The sequence below is a fragment of the Sycon ciliatum genome, chromosome 1 (assembly GCF_964019385.1).
Source record: "Sycon ciliatum chromosome 1, ocSycCili1.1, whole genome shotgun sequence".
NCBI lineage: Eukaryota > Metazoa > Porifera > Calcarea > Leucosolenida > Sycettidae > Sycon > Sycon ciliatum.
Window position 1 is genome coordinate 60,594,282 of NC_088643.1, and position 15,118 is coordinate 60,609,399.

The 15,118-nt window shown below is 46.9% G+C and overlaps 29 non-coding genes across 29 annotated transcripts; all 29 read right to left on the reverse strand.

The window, feature by feature from the left end:
- Positions 1 to 217: 217 nt before the first annotated feature.
- On the reverse strand, positions 218 to 336 carry LOC135807417 (5S ribosomal RNA). The gene has a single exon (XR_010551697.1). It is a non-coding gene; the product is annotated as a 5S ribosomal RNA (ribosomal RNA).
- A 409-nt stretch (positions 337 to 745) lies between these two features.
- On the reverse strand, positions 746 to 864 carry LOC135807418 (5S ribosomal RNA). Its single transcript, XR_010551698.1, has one exon. It is a non-coding gene; the product is annotated as a 5S ribosomal RNA (ribosomal RNA).
- Positions 865 to 1,269: 405 nt separating this feature from the next.
- On the reverse strand, positions 1,270 to 1,388 carry LOC135807419 (5S ribosomal RNA). The gene has a single exon (XR_010551699.1). It is a non-coding gene; the product is annotated as a 5S ribosomal RNA (ribosomal RNA).
- Positions 1,389 to 1,795: 407 nt separating this feature from the next.
- LOC135807420 (5S ribosomal RNA) lies at positions 1,796 to 1,914 on the reverse strand. Its single transcript, XR_010551700.1, has one exon. It is a non-coding gene; the product is annotated as a 5S ribosomal RNA (ribosomal RNA).
- Positions 1,915 to 2,320: 406 nt separating this feature from the next.
- LOC135807421 (5S ribosomal RNA) lies at positions 2,321 to 2,439 on the reverse strand. The gene has a single exon (XR_010551701.1). It is a non-coding gene; the product is annotated as a 5S ribosomal RNA (ribosomal RNA).
- A 405-nt stretch (positions 2,440 to 2,844) lies between these two features.
- LOC135807423 (5S ribosomal RNA) lies at positions 2,845 to 2,963 on the reverse strand. The gene has a single exon (XR_010551703.1). It is a non-coding gene; the product is annotated as a 5S ribosomal RNA (ribosomal RNA).
- Positions 2,964 to 3,370: 407 nt separating this feature from the next.
- Positions 3,371 to 3,489, reverse strand: LOC135807424 (5S ribosomal RNA). The gene has a single exon (XR_010551704.1). It is a non-coding gene; the product is annotated as a 5S ribosomal RNA (ribosomal RNA).
- Positions 3,490 to 3,896: 407 nt separating this feature from the next.
- On the reverse strand, positions 3,897 to 4,015 carry LOC135807425 (5S ribosomal RNA). Its single transcript, XR_010551705.1, has one exon. It is a non-coding gene; the product is annotated as a 5S ribosomal RNA (ribosomal RNA).
- Positions 4,016 to 4,419: 404 nt separating this feature from the next.
- On the reverse strand, positions 4,420 to 4,538 carry LOC135807680 (5S ribosomal RNA). Its single transcript, XR_010551950.1, has one exon. It is a non-coding gene; the product is annotated as a 5S ribosomal RNA (ribosomal RNA).
- Positions 4,539 to 4,953: 415 nt separating this feature from the next.
- On the reverse strand, positions 4,954 to 5,072 carry LOC135807426 (5S ribosomal RNA). The gene has a single exon (XR_010551706.1). It is a non-coding gene; the product is annotated as a 5S ribosomal RNA (ribosomal RNA).
- Positions 5,073 to 5,479: 407 nt separating this feature from the next.
- LOC135807427 (5S ribosomal RNA) lies at positions 5,480 to 5,598 on the reverse strand. Its single transcript, XR_010551707.1, has one exon. It is a non-coding gene; the product is annotated as a 5S ribosomal RNA (ribosomal RNA).
- Positions 5,599 to 6,002: 404 nt separating this feature from the next.
- On the reverse strand, positions 6,003 to 6,121 carry LOC135807428 (5S ribosomal RNA). The gene has a single exon (XR_010551708.1). It is a non-coding gene; the product is annotated as a 5S ribosomal RNA (ribosomal RNA).
- Positions 6,122 to 6,530: 409 nt separating this feature from the next.
- LOC135807429 (5S ribosomal RNA) lies at positions 6,531 to 6,649 on the reverse strand. The gene has a single exon (XR_010551709.1). It is a non-coding gene; the product is annotated as a 5S ribosomal RNA (ribosomal RNA).
- Positions 6,650 to 7,060: 411 nt separating this feature from the next.
- Positions 7,061 to 7,179, reverse strand: LOC135807430 (5S ribosomal RNA). The gene has a single exon (XR_010551710.1). It is a non-coding gene; the product is annotated as a 5S ribosomal RNA (ribosomal RNA).
- Positions 7,180 to 7,579: 400 nt separating this feature from the next.
- LOC135807431 (5S ribosomal RNA) lies at positions 7,580 to 7,698 on the reverse strand. The gene has a single exon (XR_010551711.1). It is a non-coding gene; the product is annotated as a 5S ribosomal RNA (ribosomal RNA).
- A 405-nt stretch (positions 7,699 to 8,103) lies between these two features.
- Positions 8,104 to 8,222, reverse strand: LOC135807432 (5S ribosomal RNA). The gene has a single exon (XR_010551712.1). It is a non-coding gene; the product is annotated as a 5S ribosomal RNA (ribosomal RNA).
- A 405-nt stretch (positions 8,223 to 8,627) lies between these two features.
- LOC135807434 (5S ribosomal RNA) lies at positions 8,628 to 8,746 on the reverse strand. Its single transcript, XR_010551714.1, has one exon. It is a non-coding gene; the product is annotated as a 5S ribosomal RNA (ribosomal RNA).
- Positions 8,747 to 9,155: 409 nt separating this feature from the next.
- LOC135807435 (5S ribosomal RNA) lies at positions 9,156 to 9,274 on the reverse strand. The gene has a single exon (XR_010551715.1). It is a non-coding gene; the product is annotated as a 5S ribosomal RNA (ribosomal RNA).
- A 406-nt stretch (positions 9,275 to 9,680) lies between these two features.
- Positions 9,681 to 9,799, reverse strand: LOC135807436 (5S ribosomal RNA). Its single transcript, XR_010551716.1, has one exon. It is a non-coding gene; the product is annotated as a 5S ribosomal RNA (ribosomal RNA).
- Positions 9,800 to 10,205: 406 nt separating this feature from the next.
- Positions 10,206 to 10,324, reverse strand: LOC135807437 (5S ribosomal RNA). Its single transcript, XR_010551717.1, has one exon. It is a non-coding gene; the product is annotated as a 5S ribosomal RNA (ribosomal RNA).
- Positions 10,325 to 10,724: 400 nt separating this feature from the next.
- Positions 10,725 to 10,843, reverse strand: LOC135807438 (5S ribosomal RNA). Its single transcript, XR_010551718.1, has one exon. It is a non-coding gene; the product is annotated as a 5S ribosomal RNA (ribosomal RNA).
- Positions 10,844 to 11,252: 409 nt separating this feature from the next.
- Positions 11,253 to 11,371, reverse strand: LOC135807742 (5S ribosomal RNA). The gene has a single exon (XR_010552009.1). It is a non-coding gene; the product is annotated as a 5S ribosomal RNA (ribosomal RNA).
- Positions 11,372 to 11,777: 406 nt separating this feature from the next.
- Positions 11,778 to 11,896, reverse strand: LOC135807439 (5S ribosomal RNA). Its single transcript, XR_010551719.1, has one exon. It is a non-coding gene; the product is annotated as a 5S ribosomal RNA (ribosomal RNA).
- A 408-nt stretch (positions 11,897 to 12,304) lies between these two features.
- On the reverse strand, positions 12,305 to 12,423 carry LOC135807440 (5S ribosomal RNA). The gene has a single exon (XR_010551720.1). It is a non-coding gene; the product is annotated as a 5S ribosomal RNA (ribosomal RNA).
- A 405-nt stretch (positions 12,424 to 12,828) lies between these two features.
- LOC135807441 (5S ribosomal RNA) lies at positions 12,829 to 12,947 on the reverse strand. Its single transcript, XR_010551721.1, has one exon. It is a non-coding gene; the product is annotated as a 5S ribosomal RNA (ribosomal RNA).
- A 409-nt stretch (positions 12,948 to 13,356) lies between these two features.
- Positions 13,357 to 13,475, reverse strand: LOC135807442 (5S ribosomal RNA). Its single transcript, XR_010551722.1, has one exon. It is a non-coding gene; the product is annotated as a 5S ribosomal RNA (ribosomal RNA).
- A 405-nt stretch (positions 13,476 to 13,880) lies between these two features.
- Positions 13,881 to 13,999, reverse strand: LOC135807443 (5S ribosomal RNA). The gene has a single exon (XR_010551723.1). It is a non-coding gene; the product is annotated as a 5S ribosomal RNA (ribosomal RNA).
- Positions 14,000 to 14,407: 408 nt separating this feature from the next.
- On the reverse strand, positions 14,408 to 14,526 carry LOC135807445 (5S ribosomal RNA). Its single transcript, XR_010551725.1, has one exon. It is a non-coding gene; the product is annotated as a 5S ribosomal RNA (ribosomal RNA).
- Positions 14,527 to 14,934: 408 nt separating this feature from the next.
- On the reverse strand, positions 14,935 to 15,053 carry LOC135807446 (5S ribosomal RNA). The gene has a single exon (XR_010551726.1). It is a non-coding gene; the product is annotated as a 5S ribosomal RNA (ribosomal RNA).
- Positions 15,054 to 15,118: the final 65 nt, after the last annotated feature.

A 15,118-nucleotide genomic window follows, 5' to 3' on the forward strand; every position in this document is an offset into this window, starting at 1 on the left:
GGGAAGAAAGAAAAAAACACCTTTGAAGATAGACTGAAGCCGCTGAATAATCAAAAAGAACGTAGATCTACGCAGCACTGTCCTGTTTTCTGTGCGACGAACACTGAAGAAGAACTGAGCCTTGCAGCAAGGAAGACAAAGAAAGAGAAGAAAAGAAGAAGAAGAAGAAAAGAAATGAAATGAAAAGGAAAGAAAAGAAAAGAAAAGAAAAGAAAAAAGTCTACAGCACGAGGTATTCCCAGGCGGTCACCCATCCAAGTACTAACCTCGCCCGACGTTGCTTGACTTCGGTGATCGGACGAGAACCGGTATTTTCAACGTGGTATGGCCGTAGACATTCTTTTCCTTTCGCCGACTCCCCTTATACTGAAAACACCCAGTGTCGCGCACGCACGCACAATAACACACACACACACACACAAATACATGCTGGGCGCACAGGTACAGTCCATAGCTGCCATCAGGGATCTAGGGCGTCTGCCTGCGTGCGGCTGCAAATACGCAATTGCATGCTGGGTCAGGGGTTCGGGGAAGAAAGAAAAAAACACCTTTGAAGATAGACTGAAGCCGCTGAATAATCAAAAAGAACGTAGATCTACGCAGCACTGTCCTGTTTTCTGTGCGACGAACACTGAAGAAGAACTGAGCCTTGCAGCAAGGAAGACAAAGAAAGAGAAGAAAAGAAGAAGAAGAAGAAAAGAAATGAAATGAAAAGGAAAGAAAAGAAAAGAAAAGAAAAGAAAAAAGTCTACAGCACGAGGTATTCCCAGGCGGTCACCCATCCAAGTACTAACCTCGCCCGACGTTGCTTGACTTCGGTGATCGGACGAGAACCGGTATTTTCAACGTGGTATGGCCGTAGACATTCTTTTCCTTTCGCCGACTCCCCTTATACTGAAAACACCCAGTGTCGCGCACGCACGCACAATAACACACACACACACAAATACATGCTGGGCGCACAGGTACAGTCCATAGCTGCCATCAGGGATCTAGGGCGTCTGCCTGCGTGCGGCTGCAAATACGCAATTGCATGCTGGGTCAGGGGTTCGGGGAAGAAAGAAAAAAACACCTTTGAAGATAGACTGAAGCCGCTGAATAATCAAAAAGAACGTAGATCTACGCAGCACTGTCCTGTTTTCTGTGCGACGAACACTGAAGGAGAACTGAGCCTTGCAGCAAGGAAGACAAAGAAAGAGAAGAAAAGAAGAAGAAGAAGAAAAGAAATGAAATGAAAAGGAAAGAAAAGAAAAGAAAAGAAAAGAAAAAAGTCTACAGCACGAGGTATTCCCAGGCGGTCACCCATCCAAGTACTAACCTCGCCCGACGTTGCTTGACTTCGGTGATCGGACGAGAACCGGTATTTTCAACGTGGTATGGCCGTAGACATTCTTTTCCTTTCGCCGACTTCCCTTATACTGAAAACACCCAGTGTCGCGCACGCACGCACAATAACACACACACACACACAAATACATGCTGGGCGCACAGGTACAGTCCATAGCTGCCATCAGGGATCTAGGGCGTCTGCCTGCGTGCGGCTGCAAATACGCAATTGCATGCTGGGTCAGGGGTTCGGGGAAGAAAGAAAAAAACACCTTTGAAGATAGACTGAAGCCGCTGAATAATCAAAAAGAACGTAGATCTACGCAGCACTGTCCTGTTTTCTGTGCGACGAACACTGAAGGAGAACTGAGCCTTGCAGCAAGGAAGACAAAGAAAGAGAAGAAAAGAAGAAGAAGAAGAAAAGAAATGAAATGAAAAGGAAAGAAAAGAAAAGAAAAGAAAAGAAAAAAGTCTACAGCACGAGGTATTCCCAGGCGGTCACCCATCCAAGTACTAACCTCGCCCGACGTTGCTTGACTTCGGTGATCGGACGAGAACCGGTATTTTCAACGTGGTATGGCCGTAGACATTCTTTTCCTTTCGCCGACTCCCCTTATACTGAAAACACCCAGTGTCGCACACGCACGCACAATAACACACACACACACACAAATACATGTTCGGCGCACAGGTACAGTCCATAGCTGCCATCAGGGATCTAGGGCGTCTGCCTGCGTGCGGCTGCAAATACGCAATTGCATGCTGGGTCAGGGGTTCGGGGAAGAAAGAAAAAAACACCTTTGAAGATAGACTGAAGCCGCTGAATAATCAAAAAGAACGTAGATCTACGCAGCACTGTCCTGTTTTCTGTGCGACGAACACTGAAGAAGAACTGAGCCTTGCAGCAAGGAAGACAAAGAAAGAGAAGAAAAGAAGAAGAAGAAGAAAAGAAATGAAATGAAAAGGAAAGAAAAGAAAAGAAAAGAAAAGAAAAAGTCTACAGCACGAGGTATTCCCAGGCGGTCACCCATCCAAGTACTAACCTCGCCCGACGTTGCTTGACTTCGGTGATCGGACGAGAACCGGTATTTTCAACGTGGTATGGCCGTAGACATTCTTTTCCTTTCGCCGACTCCCCGTATACTGAAAACACCCAGTGTCGCGCACGCACGCACAATAACACACACACACACAAATACATGCTGGGCGCACAGGTACAGTCCATAGCTGCCATCAGGGATCTAGGGCGTCTGCCTGCGTGCGGCTGCAAATACGCAATTGCATGCTGGGTCAGGGGTTCGGGGAAGAAAGAAAAAAACACCTTTGAAGATAGACTGAAGCCGCTGAATAATCAAAAAGAACGTAGATCTACGCAGCACTGTCCTGTTTTCTGTGCGACGAACACTGAAGAAGAACTGAGCCTTGCAGCAAGGAAGACAAAGAAAGAGAAGAAAAGAAGAAGAAGAAGAAAAGAAATGAAATGAAAAGGAAAGAAAAGAAAAGAAAAGAAAAGAAAAAAGTCTACAGCACGAGGTATTCCCAGGCGGTCACCCATCCAAGTACTAACCTCGCCCGACGTTGCTTGACTTCGGTGATCGGACGAGAACCGGTATTTTCAACGTGGTATGGCCGTAGACATTCTTTTCCTTTCGCCGACTCCCCTTATACTGAAAACACCCAGTGTCGCGCACGCACGCACAATAACACACACACACACACAAATACATGCTGGGCGCACAGGTACAGTCCATAGCTGCCATCAGGGATCTAGGGCGTCTGCCTGCGTGCGGCTGCAAATACGCAATTGCATGCTGGGTCAGGGGTTCGGGGAAGAAAGAAAAAAACACCTTTGAAGATAGACTGAAGCCGCTGAATAATCAAAAAGAACGTAGATCTACGCAGCACTGTCCTGTTTTCTGTGCGACGAACACTGAAGGAGAACTGAGCCTTGCAGCAAGGAAGACAAAGAAAGAGAAGAAAAGAAGAAGAAGAAGAAAAGAAATGAAATGAAAAGGAAAGAAAAGAAAAGAAAAGAAAAGAAAAAAGTCTACAGCACGAGGTATTCCCAGGCGGTCACCCATCCAAGTACTAACCTCGCCCGACGTTGCTTGACTTCGGTGATCGGACGAGAACCGGTATTTTCAACGTGGTATGGCCGTAGACATTCTTTTCCTTTCGCCGACTCCCCTTATACTGAAAACACCCAGTGTCGCGCACGCACGCACAATAACACACACACACACACAAATACATGCTGGGCGCACAGGTACAGTCCATAGCTGCCATCAGGGATCTAGGGCGTCTGCCTGCGTGCGGCTGCAAATACGCAATTGCATGCTGGGTCAGGGGTTCGGGGAAGAAAGAAAAAAACACCTTTGAAGATAGACTGAAGCCGCTGAATAATCAAAAAGAACGTAGATCTACGCAGCACTGTCCTGTTTTCTGTGCGACGAACACTGAAGGAGAACTGAGCCTTGCAGCAAGGAAGACAAAGAAAGAGAAGAAAAGAAGAAGAAGAAGAAAAGAAATGAAATGAAAAGGAAAGAAAAGAAAAGAAAAGAAAAGAAAAAAGTCTACAGCACGAGGTATTCCCAGGCGGTCACCCATCCAAGTACTAACCTCGCCCGACGTTGCTTGACTTCGGTGATCGGACGAGAACCGGTATTTTCAACGTGGTATGGCCGTAGACATTCTTTTCCTTTCGCCGACTCCCCTTATACTGAAAACACCCAGTGTCGCGCACGCACGCACAATAACACACACACACACACAAATACATGCTGGGCGCACAGGTACAGTCCATAGCTGCCATCAGGGATCTAGGGCGTCTGCCTGCGTGCGGCTGCAAATACGCAATTGCATGCTGGGTCAGGGGTTCGGGGAAGAAAGAAAAAAACACCTTTGAAGATAGACTGAAGCCGCTGAATAATCAAAAAGAACGTAGATCTACGCAGCACTGTCCTGTTTTCTGTGCGACGAACACTGAAGAAGAACTGAGCCTTGCAGCAAGGAAGACAAAGAAAGAGAAGAAAAGAAGAAGAAGAAAAGAAATGAAATGAAAAGGAAAGAAAAGAAAAGAAAAGAAAAGAAAAAAGTCTACAGCACGAGGTATTCCCAGGCGGTCACCCATCCAAGTACTAACCTCGTCCGACGTTGCTTGACTTCGGTGATCGGACGAGAACCGGTATTTTCAACGTGGTATGGCCGTAGACATTCTTTTCCTTTCGCCGACTCCCCTTATGCTGAAAACACCCAGTGTCGCGCACGCACGCACAATAACACACACACACACAAATACATGCTGGGCGCACAGGTACAGTCCATAGCTGCCATCAGGGATCTAGGGCGTCTGCCTGCGTGCGGCTGCAAATACGCAATTGCATGCTGGGTCAGGGGTTCGGGGAAGAAAGAAAAAAACACCTTTGAAGATAGACTGAAGCCGCTGAATAATCAAAAAGAACGTAGATCTACGCAGCACTGTCCTGTTTTCTGTGCGACGAACACTGAAGGAGAACTGAGCCTTGCAGCAAGGAAGACAAAGAAAGAGAAGAAAAGAAGAAGAAGAAGAAAAGAAATGAAATGAAAAGGAAAGAAAAGAAAAGAAAAGAAAAGAAAAGAAAAGAAAAAAGTCTACAGCACGAGGTATTCCCAGGCGGTCACCCATCCAAGTACTAACCTCGCCCGACGTTGCTTGACTTCGGTGATCGGACGAGAACCGGTATTTTCAACGTGGTATGGCCGTAGACATTCTTTTCCTTTCGCCGACTCCCCTTATACTGAAAACACCCAGTGTCGCGCACGCACGCACAATAACACACACACACACACAAATACATGCTGGGCGCACAGGTACAGTCCATAGCTGCCATCAGGGATCTAGGGCGTCTGCCTGCGTGCGGCTGCAAATACGCAATTGCATGCTGGGTCAGGGGTTCGGGGAAGAAAGAAAAAAACACCTTTGAAGATAGACTGAAGCCGCTGAATAATCAAAAAGAACGTAGATCTACGCAGCACTGTCCTGTTTTCTGTGCGACGAACACTGAAGGAGAACTGAGCCTTGCAGCAAGGAAGACAAAGAAAGAGAAGAAAAGAAGAAGAAGAAGAAAAGAAATGAAATGAAAAGGAAAGAAAAGAAAAGAAAAGAAAAGAAAAAAGTCTACAGCACGAGGTATTCCCAGGCGGTCACCCATCCAAGTACTAACCTCGCCCGACGTTGCTTGACTTCGGTGATCGGACGAGAACCGGTATTTTCAACGTGGTATGGCCGTAGACATTCTTTTCCTTTCGCCGACTCCCCTTATACTGAAAACACCCAGTGTCGCGCACGCACGCACAATAACACACACACACACACAAATACATGCTGGGCGCACAGGTACAGTCCATAGCTGCCATCAGGGATCTAGGGCGTCTGCCTGCGTGCGGCTGCAAATACGCAATTGCATGCTGGGTCAGGGGTTCGGGGAAGAAAGAAAAAAACACCTTTGAAGATAGACTGAAGCCGCTGAATAATCAAAAAGAACGTAGATCTACGCAGCACTGTCCTGTTTTCTGTGCGACGAACACTGAAGAAGAACTGAGCCTTGCAGCAAGGAAGACAAAGAAAGAGAAGAAAAGAAGAAGAAGAAAAGAAATGAAATGAAAAGGAAAGAAAAGAAAAGAAAAGAAAAGAAAAAAGTCTACAGCACGAGGTATTCCCAGGCGGTCACCCATCCAAGTACTAACCTCGCCCGACGTTGCTTGACTTCGGTGATCGGACGAGAACCGGTATTTTCAACGTGGTATGGCCGTAGACATTCTTTTCCTTTCGCCGACTCCCCTTATACTGAAAACACCCAGTGTCGCGCACGCACGCACAATAACACACACACACACACACAAATACATGCTGGGCGCACAGGTACAGTCCATAGCTGCCATCAGGGATCTAGGGCGTCTGCCTGCGTGCGGCTGCAAATACGCAATTGCATGCTGGGTCAGGGGTTCGGGGAAGAAAGAAAAAAACACCTTTGAAGATAGACTGAAGCCGCTGAATAATCAAAAAGAACGTAGATCTACGCAGCACTGTCCTGTTTTCTGTGCGACGAACACTGAAGAAGAACTGAGCCTTGCAGCAAGGAAGACAAAGAAAGAGAAGAAAAGAAGAAGAAGAAGAAAAGAAATGAAATGAAAAGGAAAGAAAAGAAAAGAAAAGAAAAGAAAAAAGTCTACAGCACGAGGTATTCCCAGGCGGTCACCCATCCAAGTACTAACCTCGCCCGACGTTGCTTGACTTCGGTGATCGGACGAGAACCGGTATTTTCAACGTGGTATGGCCGTAGACATTCTTTTCCTTTCGCCGACTCCCCTTATACTGAAAACACCCAGTGTCGCGCACGCACGCACAATAACACACACACACACAAATACATGCTGGGCGCACAGGTACAGTCCATAGCTGCCATCAGGGATCTAGGGCGTCTGCCTGCGTGCGGCTGCAAATACGCAATTGCATGCTGGGTCAGGGGTTCGGGGAAGAAAGAAAAAAACACCTTTGAAGATAGACTGAAGCCGCTGAATAATCAAAAAGAACGTAGATCTACGCAGCACTGTCCTGTTTTCTGTGCGACGAACACTGAAGAAGAACTGAGCCTTGCAGCAAGGAAGACAAAGAAAGAGAAGAAAAGAAGAAGAAGAAGAAGAAGAAAAGAAATGAAATGAAAAGGAAAGAAAAGAAAAGAAAAGAAAAGAAAAAAGTCTACAGCACGAGGTATTCCCAGGCGGTCACCCATCCAAGTACTAACCTCGCCCGACGTTGCTTGACTTCGGTGATCGGACGAGAACCGGTATTTTCAACGTGGTATGGCCGTAGACATTCTTTTCCTTTCGCCGACTCCCCTTATACTGAAAACACCCAGTGTCGCGCACGCACGCACAATAACCCCCACACACACAAATACATGCTGGGCGCACAGGTACAGTCCATAGCTGCCATCAGGGATCTAGGGCGTCTGCCTGCGTGCGGCTGCAAATACGCAATTGCATGCTGGGTCAGGGGTTCGGGGAAGAAAGAAAAAAACACCTTTGAAGATAGACTGAAGCCGCTGAATAATCAAAAAGAACGTAGATCTACGCAGCACTGTCCTGTTTTCTGTGCGACGAACACTGAAGAAGAACTGAGCCTTGCAGCAAGGAAGACAAAGAAAGAGAAGAAAAGAAGAAGAAGAAGAAAAGAAATGAAATGAAAAGGAAAGAAAAGAAAAGAAAAGAAAAAAGTCTACAGCACGAGGTATTCCCAGGCGGTCACCCATCCAAGTACTAACCTCGCCCGACGTTGCTTGACTTCGGTGATCGGACGAGAACCGGTATTTTCAACGTGGTATGGCCGTAGACATTCTTTTCCTTTCGCCGACTCCCCTTATACTGAAAACACCCAGTGTCGCGCACGCACGCACAATAACCCCCACACACACAAATACATGCTGGGCGCACAGGTACAGTCCATAGCTGCCATCAGGGATCTAGGGCGTCTGCCTGCGTGCGGCTGCAAATACGCAATTGCATGCTGGGTCAGGGGTTCGGGGAAGAAAGAAAAAAACACCTTTGAAGATAGACTGAAGCCGCTGAATAATCAAAAAGAACGTAGATCTACGCAGCACTGTCCTGTTTTCTGTGCGACGAACACTGAAGAAGAACTGAGCCTTGCAGCAAGGAAGACAAAGAAAGAGAAGAAAAGAAGAAGAAGAAGAAAAGAAATGAAATGAAAAGGAAAGAAAAGAAAAGAAAAGAAAAGAAAAAAGTCTACAGCACGAGGTATTCCCAGGCGGTCACCCATCCAAGTACTAACCTCGCCCGACGTTGCTTGACTTCGGTGATCGGACGAGAACCGGTATTTTCAACGTGGTATGGCCGTAGACATTCTTTTCCTTTCGCCGACTCCCCTTATACTGAAAACACCCAGTGTCGCGCACGCACGCACAATAACACACACACACACAAATACATGCTGGGCACACAGGTACAGTCCATAGCTGCCATCAGGGATCTAGGGCGTCTGCCTGCGTGCGGCTGCAAATACGCAATTGCATGCTGGGTCAGGGGTTCGGGGAAGAAAGAAAAAAACACCTTTGAAGATAGACTGAAGCCGCTGAATAATCAAAAAGAACGTAGATCTACGCAGCACTGTCCTGTTTTCTGTGCGACGAACACTGAAGAAGAACTGAGCCTTGCAGCAAGGAAGACAAAGAAAGAGAAGAAAAGAAGAAGAAGAAGAAAAGAAATGAAATGAAAAGGAAAGAAAAGAAAAGAAAAGAAAAGAAAAAAGTCTACAGCACGAGGTATTCCCAGGCGGTCACCCATCCAAGTACTAACCTCGCCCGACGTTGCTTGACTTCGGTGATCGGACGAGAACCGGTATTTTCAACGTGGTATGGCCGTAGACATTCTTTTCCTTTCGCCGACTCCCCTTATACTGAAAACACCCAGTGTCGCGCACGCACGCACAATAACCCACACACACACAAATACATGCTGGGCGCACAGGTACAGTCCATAGCTGCCATCAGGGATCTAGGGCGTCTGCCTGCGTGCGGCTGCAAATACGCAATTGCATGCTGGGTCAGGGGTTCGGGGAAGAAAGAAAAAAACACCTTTGAAGATAGACTGAAGCCGCTGAATAATCAAAAAGAACGTAGATCTACGCAGCACTGTCCTGTTTTCTGTGCGACGAACACTGAAGAAGAACTGAGCCTTGCAGCAAAGGATGACAAAGAAAGAGAAGAAAAGAAGAAAAAGAAGAAGAAAAGAAATGAAATGAAAAGGAAAGAAAAGAAAAGAAAAGAAAAGAAAAAAGTCTACAGCACGAGGTATTCCCAGGCGGTCACCCATCCAAGTACTAACCTCGCCCGACGTTGCTTGACTTCGGTGATCGGACGAGAACCGGTATTTTCAACGTGGTATGGCCGTAGACATTCTTTTCCTTTCGCCGACTCCCCTTATACTGAAAACACCCAGTGTCGCGCACGCACGCACAATAACACACACACACAAATACATGCTGGGCGCACAGGTACAGTCCATAGCTGCCATCAGGGATCTAGGGCGTCTGCCTGCGTGCGGCTGCAAATACGCAATTGCATGCTGGGTCAGGGGTTCGGGGAAGAAAGAAAAAAACACCTTTGAAGATAGACTGAAGCCGCTGAATAATCAAAAAGAACGTAGATCTACGCAGCACTGTCCTGTTTTCTGTGCGACGAACACTGAAGAAGAACTGAGCCTTGCAGCAAGGAAGACAAAGAAAGAGAAGAAAAGAAGAAGAAGAAGAAGAAAAGAAATGAAATGAAAAGGAAAGAAAAGAAAAGAAAAGAAAAGAAAAAAGTCTACAGCACGAGGTATTCCCAGGCGGTCACCCATCCAAGTACTAACCTCGCCCGACGTTGCTTGACTTCGGTGATCGGACGAGAACCGGTATTTTCAACGTGGTATGGCCGTAGACATTCTTTTCCTTTCGCCGACTCCCCTTATACTGAAAACACCCAGTGTCGCGCACGCACGCACAATAACACACACACACAAATACATGCTGGGCGCACAGGTACAGTCCATAGCTGCCATCAGGGATCTAGGGCGTCTGCCTGCGTGCGGCTGCAAATACGCAATTGCATGCTGGGTCAGGGGTTCGGGGAAGAAAGAAAAAAACACCTTTGAAGATAGACTGAAGCCGCTGAATAATCAAAAAGAACGTAGATCTACGCAGCACTGTCCTGTTTTCTGTGCGACGAACACTGAAGAAGAACTGAGCCTTGCAGCAAGGAAGACAAAGAAAGAGAAGAAAAGAAGAAGAAGAAGAAGAAAAGAAATGAAATGAAAAGGAAAGAAAAGAAAAGAAAAGAAAAGAAAAAAGTCTACAGCACGAGGTATTCCCAGGCGGTCACCCATCCAAGTACTAACCTCGCCCGACGTTGCTTGACTTCGGTGATCGGACGAGAACCGGTATTTTCAACGTGGTATGGCCGTAGACATTCTTTTCCTTTCGCCGACTCCCCTTATACTGAAAACACCCAGTGTCGCGCACGCACGCACAATAACACACACACACACAAATACATGCTGGGCGCACAGGTACAGTCCATAGCTGCCATCAGGGATCTAGGGCGTCTGCCTGCGTGCGGCTGCAAATACGCAATTGCATGCTGGGTCAGGGGTTCGGGGAAGAAAGAAAAAAACACCTTTGAAGATAGACTGAAGCCGCTGAATAATCAAAAAGAACGTAGATCTACGCAGCACTGTCCTGTTTTCTGTGCGACGAACACTGAAGAAGAACTGAGCCTTGCAGCAAGGAAGACAAAGAAAGAGAAGAAAAGAAGAAGAAGAAGAAAAGAAATGAAATGAAAAGGAAAGAAAAGAAAAGAAAAGAAAAAAGTCTACAGCACGAGGTATTCCCAGGCGGTCACCCATCCAAGTACTAACCTCGCCCGACGTTGCTTGACTTCGGTGATCGGACGAGAACCGGTATTTTCAACGTGGTATGGCCGTAGACATTCTTTTCCTTTCGCCGACTCCCCTTATACTGAAAACACCCAGTGTCGCGCACGCACGCACAATAACACACACACACACAAATACATGCTGGGCGCACAGGTACAGTCCATAGCTGCCATCAGGGATCTAGGGCGTCTGCCTGCGTGCGGCTGCAAATACGCAATTGCATGCTGGGTCAGGGGTTCGGGGAAGAAAGAAAAAAACACCTTTGAAGATAGACTGAAGCCGCTGAATAATCAAAAAGAACGTAGATCTACGCAGCACTGTCCTGTTTTCTGTGCGACGAACACTGAAGAAGAACTGAGCCTTGCAGCAAAGGATGACAAAGAAAGAGAAGAAAAGAAGAAAAAGAAGAAGAAAAGAAATGAAATGAAAAGGAAAGAAAAGAAAAGAAAAGAAAAGAAAAAAGTCTACAGCACGAGGTATTCCCAGGCGGTCACCCATCCAAGTACTAACCTCGCCGGACGTTGCTTGACTTCGGTGATCGGACGAGAACCGGTATTTTCAACGTGGTATGGCCGTAGACATTCTTTTCCTTTCGCCGACTCCCCTTATACTGAAAACACCCAGTGTCGCGCACGCACGCACAATAACACACACACACAAATACATGCTGGGCGCACAGGTACAGTCCATAGCTGCCATCAGGGATCTAGGGCGTCTGCCTGCGTGCGGCTGCAAATACGCAATTGCATGCTGGGTCAGGGGTTCGGGGAAGAAAGAAAAAAACACCTTTGAAGATAGACTGAAGCCGCTGAATAATCAAAAAGAACGTAGATCTACGCAGCACTGTCCTGTTTTCTGTGCGACGAACACTGAAGAAGAACTGAGCCTTGCAGCAAGGAAGACAAAGAAAGAGAAGAAAAGAAGAAGAAGAAGAAGAAAAGAAATGAAATGAAAAGGAAAGAAAAGAAAAGAAAAGAAAAGAAAAAAGTCTACAGCACGAGGTATTCCCAGGCGGTCACCCATCCAAGTACTAACCTCGCCCGACGTTGCTTGACTTCGGTGATCGGACGAGAACCGGTATTTTCAACGTGGTATGGCCGTAGACATTCTTTTCCTTTCGCCGACTCCCCTTATACTGAAAACACCCAGTGTCGCGCACGCACGCACAATAACCCACACACACACAAATACATGCTGGGCGCACAGGTACAGTCCATAGCTGCCATCAGGGATCTAGGGCGTCTGCCTGCGTGCGGCTGCAAATACGCAATTGCATGCTGGGTCAGGGGTTCGGGGAAGAAAGAAAAAAACACCTTTGAAGATAGACTGAAGCCGCTGAATAATCAAAAAGAACGTAGATCTACGCAGCACTGTCCTGTTTTCTGTGCGACGAACACTGAAGAAGAACTGAGCCTTGCAGCAAGGAAGACAAAGAAAGAGAAGAAAAGAAGAAGAAGAAGAAGAAAAGAAATGAAATGAAAAGGAAAGAAAAGAAAAGAAAAGAAAAGAAAAAAGTCTACAGCACGAGGTATTCCCAGGCGGTCACCCATCCAAGTACTAACCTCGCCCGACGTTGCTTGACTTCGGTGATCGGACGAGAACCGGTATTTTCAACGTGGTATGGCCGTAGACATTCTTTTCCTTTCGCCGACTCCCCTTATACTGAAAACACCCAGTGTCGCGCACGCACGCACAATAACCCACACACACACAAATACATGCTGGGCGCACAGGTACAGTCCATAGCTGCCATCAGGGATCTAGGGCGTCTGCCTGCGTGCGGCTGCAAATACGCAATTGCATGCTGGGTCAGGGGTTCGGGGAAGAAAGAAAAAAACACCTTTGAAGATAGACTGAAGCCGCTGAATAATCAAAAAGAACGTAGATCTACGCAGCACTGTCCTGTTTTCTGTGCGACGAACACTGAAGAAGAACTGAGCCTTGCAGCAAGGAAGACAAAGAAAGAGAAGAAAAGAAGAAGAAGAAGAAAAGAAATGAAATGAAAAGGAAAGAAAAGAAAAGAAAAGAAAAGAAAAAAGTCTACAGCACGAGGTATTCCCAGGCGGTCACCCATCCAAGTACTAACCTCGCCCGACGTTGCTTGACTTCGGTGATCGGACGAGAACCGGTATTTTCAACGTGGTATGGCCGTAGACATTCTTTTCCTTTCGCCGACTCCCCTTATACTGAAAACACCCAGTGTCGCGCACGCACGCACAATAACCCACACACACACAAATACATGCTGGGCGCACGGGTACAGTCCATAGCTGCCATCAGGGATCTAGGGCGTCTGCCTGCGTGCGGCTGCAAATACGCAATTGCATGCTGGGTCAGGGGTTCGGGGAAGAAAGAAAAAAACACCTTTGAAGATAGACTGAAGCCGCTGAATAATCAAAAAGAACGTAGATCTACGCAGCACTGTCCTGTTTTCTGTGCGACGAACACTGAAGAAGAACTGAGCCTTGCAGCAAAGGAAGACAAAGAAAGAGAAGAAAAGAAGAAGAAGAAGAAGAAAAGAAATGAAATGAAAAGGAAAGAAAAGAAAAGAAAAGAAAAGAAAAAAGTCTACAGCACGAGGTATTCCCAGGCGGTCACCCATCCAAGTACTAACCTCGCCCGACGTTGCTTGACTTCGGTGATCGGACGAGAACCGGTATTTTCAACGTGGTATGGCCGTAGACATTCTTTTCCTTTCGCCGACTCCCCTTATACTGAAAACACCCAGTGTCGCGCACGCACGCACAATAACACACACACACACAAATACATGCTGGGCGCACAGGTACAGTCCATAGCTGCCATCAGGGATCTAGGGCGTCTGCCTGCGTGCGGCTGCAAATACGCAATTGCATGCTGGGTCAGGGGTTCGGGGAAGAAAGAAAAAAACACCTTTGAAGATAGACTGAAGCCGCTGAATAATCAAAAAGAACGTAGATCTACGCAGCACAGTCCTGTTTTCTGTGCGACGAACACTGAAGAAGAACTGAGCCTTGCAGCAAGGAAGACAAAGAAAGAGAAGAAAAGAAGAAGAAGAAGAAAAGAAATGAAATGAAAAGGAAAGAAAAGAAAAGAAAAGAAAAGAAAAAAGTCTACAGCACGAGGTATTCCCAGGCGGTCACCCATCCAAGTACTAACCTCGCCCGACGTTGCTTGACTTCGGTGATCGGACGAGAACCGGTATTTTCAACGTGGTATGGCCGTAGACATTCTTTTCCTTTCGCCGACTCCCCTTATACTGAAAACACCCAGTGTCGCGCACGCACGCACAATAACACACACACACACAAATACATGCTGGGCGCACAGGTACAGTCCATAGCTGCCATCAGGGATCTAGGGCGTCTGCCTGCGTGCGGCTGCAAATACACAATTGCATGCTGGGTCAGGGGTTCGGGGAAGAAAGAAAAAAACACCTTTGAAGATAGACTGAAGCCGCTGAATAATCAAAAAGAACGTAGATCTACGCAGCACTGTCCTGTTTTCTGTGCGACGAACACTGAAGAAGAACTGAGCCTTGCAGCAAGGAAGACAAAGAAAGAGAAGAAAAGAAGAAGAAGAAGAAGAAAAGAAATGAAATGAAAAGGAAAGAAAAGAAAAGAAAAGAAAAGAAAAAAGTCTACAGCACGAGGTATTCCCAGGCGGTCACCCATCCAAGTACTAACCTCGCCCGACGTTGCTTGACTTCGGTGATCGGACGAGAACCGGTATTTTCAACGTGGTATGGCCGTAGACATTCTTTTCCTTTCGCCGACTCCCCTTATACTGAAAACACCCAGTGTCGCGCACGCACGCACAATAACACACACACACACAAATACATGCTGGGCGCACAGGTACAGTCCATAGCTGCCATCAGGGATCTAGGGCGTCTGCCTGCGTGCGGCTGCAAATACGCAATTGCATGCTGGGTCAGGGGTTCGGGGAAGAAAGAAAAAAACACCTTTGAAGATAGACTGAAGCCGCTGAATAATCAAAAAGAACGTAGATCTACGCAGCACTGTCCTGTTTTCTGTGCGACGAACACTGAAGAAGAACTGAGCCTTGCAGCAAGGAAGACAAAGAAAGAGAAGAAAAGAAGAAGAAGAAGAAGAAAAGAAATGAAATGAAAAGGAAAGAAAAGAAAAGAAAAGAAAAGAAAAAAGTCTACAGCACGAGGTATTCCCAGGCGGTCACCCATCCAAGTACTAACCTCGCCCGACGTTGCTTGACTTCGGTGATCGGACGAGAACCGGTATTTTCAACGTGGTATGGCCGTAGACATTCTTTTCCTTTCGCCGACTCCCCTTATACTGAAAACACCCAGTGTCGCGCACGCACGCACAAT